Source organism: Antennarius striatus, chromosome 5 (genome assembly GCF_040054535.1).
Source record: "Antennarius striatus isolate MH-2024 chromosome 5, ASM4005453v1, whole genome shotgun sequence".
Taxonomy (NCBI): domain Eukaryota; kingdom Metazoa; phylum Chordata; class Actinopteri; order Lophiiformes; family Antennariidae; genus Antennarius; species Antennarius striatus.
In genome coordinates this window covers 25,747,029-25,756,317 of record NC_090780.1, presented here as the reverse complement: position 1 = coordinate 25,756,317, position 9,289 = coordinate 25,747,029, and positions in this window count along the sequence as shown.

Sequence of the window (9,289 nt, the reverse complement as noted above, 5' to 3'; positions counted from 1 at the left end):
ATAAATAATTAAATTTGCATTAAAACCAAATTTAAAGAAATAAATTATTGAACCTGCATTAAAACAGGAATATTTCAGTTTTTTACTCTTCATAAATTAATTCAGCTTTTGTTTATTTAAGTTTTATTTATTTTTATGTATTTATTTCAGTTATTTCAGTTTTTTTATTCTTCAGTTTTTTTATTCTTCATTTTTTAAAATTCTTCTTATTTTTTTAAAATTCTTCTTATTTTTTTAAATTCTTCTTATTTCTTTAATTCTTCTTAAAGCTTCCCTTCTTGGTTTCTTCGTTACGCAGACGACTGAGTGGTTTTAGCGACGCCTCCAATCAGGTTTTATGAGTATAAAAGCAAAACTAAGTGTTCAGTAAATTAATGGAATCCATTTGGTCTGTGATGAAAGGGGGGTGTTGATCTGGTGGGGGTCGGGGGGTCGGGGGGTCGGGGGGGCTGGTTTGTCTAAATGTTCCTGTTCTGGTCAAACTCTATAAGGATTACTGTTTGCCCCGACGTCTGTTGTTCGGTTTCTGGTTTGCATTCTGGTTGCCTGGAAACAAACAGCGCCCCCCGCTGGCCGGGATGACTTTGTGTGGGTTCAGTGGGTGTCAGACGGCGGTTCTACCGTCCAGACGGATCAGTCGCAGGTGTTTCTGGAGCCCCTCAACGTTCAGTCACAAGATCACCTGGACCTGGATTTAGTCCATCCGTTAGCGCGCCATTACATCCGACAGAAACCGTCGTCTAACAGGAAACGCAAAGACTCCTGGGAAACGCCAGGCAACAGGAAATATTTTCTCCAACGTTGCAAAAAAACGTTTAAAAATTGGGCAATTTCATCCCTGGTTTTTGAAGCAGCGATTCAGACGTCTGCAGGTGAAACGGGGTTCACCTGACGGAGAACACAAGCATGAAGTAATAAAATAAATCATTTAAAACTGATAAAAAACAAAATTACACAATGTCATGACCCAGTCTGAGAACTTTTTAAGAATTTGGACTGAACTTTTAAACTAAACATTTTAACAAACATTTTTTAACTAAATTTTAACTAAAAACATTTTAATTTTTAACTCAAACTTTAAACTAAAAACCTTTTAACTAAATGTTTGAACTAAAACCGTTTTAAATAAACTTTCTAACTCTTATAACTAATCGTTTTAAGAATCAGCCTGGAGCAAAACAACTGGGTTCTAACGGGTTCTAACGGGGTCGCAAAGCAGAACCACACTGGTCCAAACAGATGAAAATTATTCAGATGATTCAAATAGAGCCAAATAAATCCAATCAATCAATCAATCAATCAATCAATCAATCAATCAATCAATCAATCAATCAATTAACCAACCTTTATTTGTATATTGCTTAATCTCACCAGCAGACATTTCAAAGCGCTTTAACAGACAGACAAACCCAACAGAACCTCCAGAGCATCAATAAGAGACAGGAGAACGTCCCTCATTGAGGAGGAAACCCTGGCCAGAACCCAGACAGGTGATCCAGGTGGATCTCCAACTGGACTGAAGTCAAGGGTAGAACAGATTCGTCTCCTCTCGGTTTGCATCAGCGTCTGTCTGGTTGGTTGTCGTTCCATCCTGGGGTCACCTCGGCTGAACCCCAAACAGGAAGCTTTGACCATATATGGAAAAACAGGAAGAAGCCTTCAGGAAACAGCTAAGATACCAAGAGGTCATGTGAAGGTCGTCTGATCACCGGTTCTTGTGGGACCGGGGAGGAGGGGGGACAGGGGGGCCTTTGTGGTGTCGAGGACGAACCCGGCTGTCGCCATGACGACCAGCCTCCCCTCAGCATCACAGAAGCGACAGGACGTTCCCGCTGGACGACGGCGCCCCGGCTGGTCTAACAGGAAGTGACAACTCCATTCTCCAGGAGAGACTTCCTGTTTGCGAGGCTTCAGGTCCTATTTGCCACCGCCGTTACCCCCCCATCCCAAACCCCCACCCCCACCCCACCCACCTCCTCTTCCTCTCGCTTTTCCAACGAATGTTTCTGATAATTCTGATCATAATTTGAATATGCTAATTGTCCCCGAGCCGACAGGAAGGACCGACGACGTCGATCAGGAGGAGATCTGAAGAATTGATTATTGATCGGCAGGTATTCAGAGCGTGTCGGGGTGATCAGCGTGTGATAGGAAGGGTGATCGATGGACACGACCGATAAGGAACGGCTGCAGTGTGTGTGTGTGTGTGTGTGTGTGTGTGTGTGTGTGTGTGTGTGTGTGTGTGTCCTTTGTGTTCTTCTGCTGCTCAGAGGGTAGCGGTTAGCATCGCTATGTGGGTTAGCGTGTCGTCCTGCTTCTTAATATTTCATCCTGGTGCTGGGGGGCAGAACTGGGGTAAAGGGGGCGGCGGAGAGGTAATTGGGGGGTTCGTTCCAGTGTATGAACTGTTATACAGTATATATATGTGTGTATATACCATGTATATATATATATATATATATATATATATATATATATATATATATATATATATATATATATATATATATATATACATATATATGGTTCAAAGGCTATTTGGTTGGTTGATTATTGTTTGGTTTGTTGATTATTTGGTTGGTTGGTTGGTTGGTTGATTGTTTGGTTGATTGTTTGGTTGGTTGGTTGATTGGTTGATTGGTTGGTTGATTGGTTGATTCGTTGGTAGATTGGTTGATTATCGGTTGGTTGATTGGTTGGTTGGTTGGTTGATTGGTTGGTTGATTATCGGTTGGTTGATTGGTTGATTGATTATCGGTTGGTTGATTGGTTGGTTGGTTGGTTGATTGGTTGGTTGATTATCGGTTGGTTGATTGGTTGGTTGGTTGGTTGGTTGATCAGTTGGTTGGTTGGTTGGTTGATTGGTTGGTTGGTTGGTTGATTGGTTGGTTGGTTGGTTGGTTGGTTGGTTGATTGGTTGGTTGGTTGGTTGATTGGTTGGTTGGTTGATCGGTTGGTTGGTTGGTTGGTTGATTGGTTGGTTGGTTGATTGGTTGGTTGGTTGATTGGTTGGTTGGTTGATTGGTTGGTTGGTTGGTTGGTTCTCTATCTGGTTGATATTCGTGGTGAAAACAGAACCGACTCATTTCAGATCGAAACAAAGGAAAAACATTCAGGAATTTTTTTGACGCACCAAACATATTGCCGAGGGGGGTTCCGAGGGGGGGTCCAAGTGGGGTCCGAAGGGGTTCGGTCCAGATCCAGATGAGATTTCTGTAAGCCGACGTCACGTTGCTAAAAACCAGGTGGAGGAGATAAAGAACCCCAAACCTCCCATTTCCTGACAGAAAACTCTCACTAAACATAAGAAAAACAGCCTCTTTTCTTTGAGATGCAGCCGGCGGTAAAAACTTTTCCGGGAGCCGATCAGTAATGACTTCAGCGTTCAATACTTATTAATTTAAAGTGTTTCAAGCATTAAAGATTCATTTGAGGAAAGGCGAAACACCTCCGGCGGCGGCAGGAATTCGGAGAAACCTAAAGTCAGATCAGAGAAACTTCCGTCTGTCCTGATTTAAATATTCATCAGCAGCTTTCAGAGACTTCCCAGTTGGTCGACATTGTTGCCTTGGCAACGCAAGCGATGGGAATTCAGAGATGGAGGAATGATATGATGACATTTAAAACACAGAAGCGTGAGCAAACAAACGGGAACACGCGTGACATTTAGTCATGACGCAACAGAAAACACAACATCGTAAATACCAACGTTCACCTTTCCAAACGTCACGGTACCGTCGTACGGCGACACGGAGGTAAAGAAAATGTAAAAGTCGTTGTTGTCAAACCGATAATGTCGTGTTGGGCCTTCGCGTTTCCATGGCGATGACACACGTAGCTCAAGAACGCTCGCAAATGTCAATAGGAACCTAATCTGATGGCGCCGTTAGCTTCCCACCAGCGTTATTCGTGTCATTTGGGATCGTTCACACACCTGCTGTCGCGTCACGTATGACCTGTGGACCAGGAAGTGTTGGAAAGTCGGGAAAAAAATCGGAATTTTGGGAAAAAACAGTGTTTTTTTGGCCTTAAATTAACGACAGTGAAGATAAACTTCATTTCCTTTCCTGCTGTTTTCAGATCTTTTTAAAGTCCTCAGCAGCTTTTTTTCTGGCCCCTTCAGAGAACCGTCGCTGTCAGCCGGTGTTTACACTCGCTGGAACTTCTCTAATCGTCTTTTAACAACTTTAAATCAAAAATCGATGAGCGGACAAAAAAAACTGCAGCCTTTAGACGTCCGACAGAAAGAAAGGGAACGCGGCCATTTGAGGCCCCGGAACATGAATACGACCTCCAGTCCTACCAGCAGCAATACAGACCTGTAGTAGACCTTTAACATTCATTAGCACAATGCTAACAGATTGTGTGTGTCAGGAGACGTCCTCCCTTCCTTCAGGACTCCCTGGAGAACCATCAAGTTTCAAGTTTTCAAGTTTATTTATTTTTATATAGCCCAGATTCACAAACAATGTCTCAAAGGGCTTTACAATCTGCACATGGACGATATCCCTCTGACCTTTGTGCACTGCAAGCAGTGCGACCCTCGCATCGGATAAGGAACAACTCCCCCCAAAAACCCTTTTAACAGGGGAAAAAATGGATGGGAGAAACCTCAGGAAGACTGCAGAGGAGGGACCCCTCTTCCAGGAGTGGACAGACGAAGCAATAGATACCGCATGTACAGATTAACAACACAATAATAATAACAGTAACAATAACAGTAACAATAAATGTATAACAAAGGCATGCCGATCCATCCAGTAGAGCGAGTCACCACCAGCCGATGAAGCACACAACTCCCAACCTCTGGTAAAAGCGTCTACCGCATGTTGATTGGTCCAGAGAGCATTGGTTGCGTGCTGATTGGTCCAGAGAGCGTTTGCTGATTGGTTGAACACATGAACTAACATATTAGCATTACCTGTATCCTTCCTGTGAACGATGGCGCGTAATGAAAGCTTTAAAAAAGGAACGAACACGAACCCCAGGTTGGCGTTTCGGCTCTATGCAGACGATGTGATGCTGTTTCCCTTGTCGGTTTATGACCTTCAGATGCTAACGGTGAGATACTAACAGTGAGATGCTAATGGTGAGATGCTAACGCTGAGATGCTAATGCTGAGATGCTAACGCTGAGATGCTAACGCTGAGATGCTAACGTGTTCTTATCCCTGCCACCTAAAACCACTTGTGATATCTTGGAGACACATTCTTGTACCAGGAGGGTCGACGCCTTCGTTCAGACATGTTGGACATACCAGACTGGGATGAGACATGCCCCCCCCACCCACCCGGCTCCCCCTGACGCCCCTTTCTCCCCCTGACCCCCCCACCGCCCCCCCATGAAGAAATCTGATAAAATTCCAGGCAAAGTCTGAAACAAACACGACCCCTCTGGGGGAAGACGGACACCTGAGGAGCAGGAAAATGGTTCGAGACAATCCCACGTTAACAACCCTCCCCCCCCAGCTGTCAGCGTGAACACACACACACACACAGACACAGACACAGACACAGACACACACACACACACACACACACACACACACACACACACACACACACACACACACACACACACACACACACACATTCCAGTATGTACATACAACTGGAAGGATTCCCAGGAATGCTCGAACACGCTTCCGTCTCCCGCCACCTGTTGTGTGATCAATCCCCGTTTGCAGTTGCGGTAGGCTCCGCCCCCTCGCCTCACACCGGCCCAATGGCGACTCTGCTCTTTTACATTGAAATGACCCAACAGGTCGACCCGGGACGGGTCCTGGGGGGACACGGACGGGTCTCTAAGGTATTCAGTCGCCAACAAGAACGCGTAACGTCTCCCCATTGATCCTTTGTTTCCAGCGAGGGAGGGGGCCTATCTGAAATCAGCCCCCCAGGCCTGATTGGCTGCAGGAATGTGAAAACAGAAGTCGTCTGCTCTGGTTCTCCGAGGGAGGGGGGCATTGGTCAGCGTCACAGAGCGTAATGGGGGCATAATGGGTCTGAACTCGCCGCCTGTCATCAGGCGCCGAAGTTAATTAGGTGGGGCTTTTATTGGGGGGGGGGCAACATCTCAGACCGCATACCTTCGATTGATCCTCCATCAGCTGCTGGACTACAACAGACAAGCCTGGGGGGTCGGACGGAAGTCTAATCAGACAATTTTATTTCTTATACTGGGTCTCTGATCCGACCCCTGATCCGACCCCGGGTCAAGTCAGTTCCCCTAACCCCAACCCTTCTGGACAAAGACTCATCCTCAGACTTCATAAGACTAAAGTGAGATGTGGTGCTAGCTTGTTTAGTTAGCTAGCATAGCTAGCTAGCTAAATCCCAGTGGACTAATGGGCATGAGGCGAAGAGACATCGCTGAACCACACGAAAGAAGAACGACCACACACGGAGAGAACCCACACAGACTCAGGCTTGACTTAACTAAACCTGACTTTCTGCCTTGTTCTCTTTAGAACACAGGATTATTCTACTCGATGCCGACACGCGTTCATGGTGCCTCCAGCGATCGCCCACATGACGCCACAAAGGCTGAGTAAGAAGCTCGAACGCATGCGACGACGTTTGTCGACTTTCAGAAACGAGTGTTCAAGTTAATTAGATGAAACTCCTCTGAGGCGATGAAACGGAAACGCTGAACATCTTTTTTTATTCTCTTAATGTGTTTTTTAGGTTTTGAACATGCGATGAAAGGGGGGGTTTTTGCAGGTGGGTGTTGGTTCCGTTGCGTCCGCTGAGATGCTAACAATCAGAAGCTAATGAAGCTGAAAACGAGCCGATGATGTCAGAAAACCTGGGCGGCCGCTCACGCCTGGAGCGCCGGGTTCACGTCAGATCTAATAACCAGAGACACAATTATAGTGAAGAGAGAGAATAATCCCGTCTGGAGCAGAACCCGGTTTTATTTTTAGATGGGGGTTTCTAGAGAACCAGAGAGTTATTCTGGAGTATTTTCGCTGACTCAAAAAATTACAACTCAGATTTGATCTTCTCACCTTCAGGATTTTGGAAAATTGGAGAAAGTTTCTTAATCTGTAAAATATTCCCAGCGCTGCATTGTTCCTCTAAATCAGAGTCAAACTCAAGGCCCGGGGGCCAAATGTGGCCCTCCACATCATTTAATGTGGCCCATGAGAGCATAAAAGGTGTCTAAAACCAAATAGGACAAAAGTGTGCTTTAACCAAAACTACATTTCCCACAATGCAGTAGTTCATCCTATTTTAACTGACTAAACGTTGTGAACAAAGTTAACGTCCGAACTTGTGTCTGATGTTATTTTTCTTTATTGATTGATAGTTTGATCCTTGATTGATGGAGTTCTGTGGGTTTAATAACCTGACAAATGAAAAGGATTTATGTTAGAATATTAAGGAGTAGTTACATTTAGTTACATTACACCGAGTTACATTTAGTTACATTTATTAGTTACATTAAGGAGTAGTTACATTTAGTTACATTACACTGAGTTACATTTAGTTACATTTATTAGTTACATTAAGGAGTAGTTACATTTAGTTACATTACACCGAGTTACATTTAGTTACATTTATTAGTTACATTAAGGAGTAGTTACATTTAGTTACATTACACTGAGTTACATTTAGTTACATTTATTAGTTACATTAAGGAGTAGTTACATTTAGTTACATTACACTGAGTTACATTTAGTTACATTTATTAGTTACATTAAGGAGTAGTTACATTTAGTTACATTACACTGAGTTACATTTAGTTACATTTATTAGTTACATTAAGGAGTAGTTACATTTAGTTACATTACACTGAGTTACATTTAGTTACATTTATTAGTTACATTAAGGAGTAGTTACATTTAGTTACATTACACTGAGTAACATTTATTAGTTACATTTATTAGTTACATTAAGGAGTAGTTACATTTAGTTACATTACACTGAGTTACATTTAGTTACATTTATTAGTTACATTTATTAGTTACATCTGGCCCTTGGAGGACAGCCGTGATGCTGACAATGAGTTTGACCCCCCTGTTTTAAACATACGTATGCATGTGGGCTAACTTTAATTTTCCTCTCATCTCTGGGGTAAAAAGGGGAACATCTCCTGGGGTAAAGGGTAACTGTCGAGGCCTGCAGCGCAGACGAGCGTCCGGAGAACAAAAGGTTTTCCAGAGAAAGCAGAATGAAGCAGGGGGCATCTGGGAGGGGCAAGCGTCGCTCTGGAGGGGCTTTCCAGGATTAGGGCGTGGCCTAAAGGACCCGTTCCTACCCACGGGAGGTAAACACCGTTGATCCGGCTCCTGAAGGGTTTCATGACAGAACCTGCCCCCCGTGGGGGTAGAGTTTGTGTTCCTGCATGACGCCTGAGAGCCGGAATGCTGGGAACCAGGAAGTGTCAGCATCCGAAAAATATTCTGGAAAATCACTACAAGAATTCAGAGATTCTCAAAGATAAGTTAAGCTAAACTAAGTTAAGCTTAACTAAGATATTGTGTTAACTTTAGTTAGGCTAAGCTAAGCGAGTTCAGAGAAGCAAAGTTAGTTTGTGTTACGTCAAGCTAAGCTGTGTTAAATCAAGCAAAGACAAGGTAACCAAAGCTAGGCTAAGCTAAAACACTAAAGTTAAATTAGGTTGAATTATGCTAAATTCAACTAACCTAGGCTGAACTAAACTTTTCTAAGTTAATCTGAACTATATTAAATTAAACTAAAGTTAGGCATGATAAGATACTGAGTGAAGTAGAATTAGGCTAAAGTTGAATCAAACTGAGTTAGGCTAAGCTAAGCTTCGTGAGTTAAGCTAAAATAGGCTAGGCTAAGCTAAAAGAAAAACTGCATGAAGATAAATTAGGCTGAATTATGCTAAGAAAACAATACAATATAAAGTAAATATAATAAATATATAATAATGTATATTTATTATGTCTATATAATAGAAATATTTGGATAGAAGATAAACCAGATTTAATTCATGACGTTATTGTGTGAATAAATTAATTTATATGTAAACCTATGCTTATAGAGGGGGCGTGGCCAATGTTCTCAGGAACGCTGCAACCACTGGGCATCACAACGTGATTGGTTCCCCAGCAGGTTTGTTTCTTGCTCCCTGCTCGAATGAGATGCGCCAAGGGCTCCTATTGGAAGGTGTTGGCTCCACCCCCTGGGCTGTTGCTCCACCCACCGACCGTTAGCAACCTATGGTAGCCCTCGAACCCCCGCCAGCACCGGGGAGCTGAGGAAGACCATGAACCTGCCCATCTCCCAGAATTCCTTTCCACAACACGCCCCCCTCC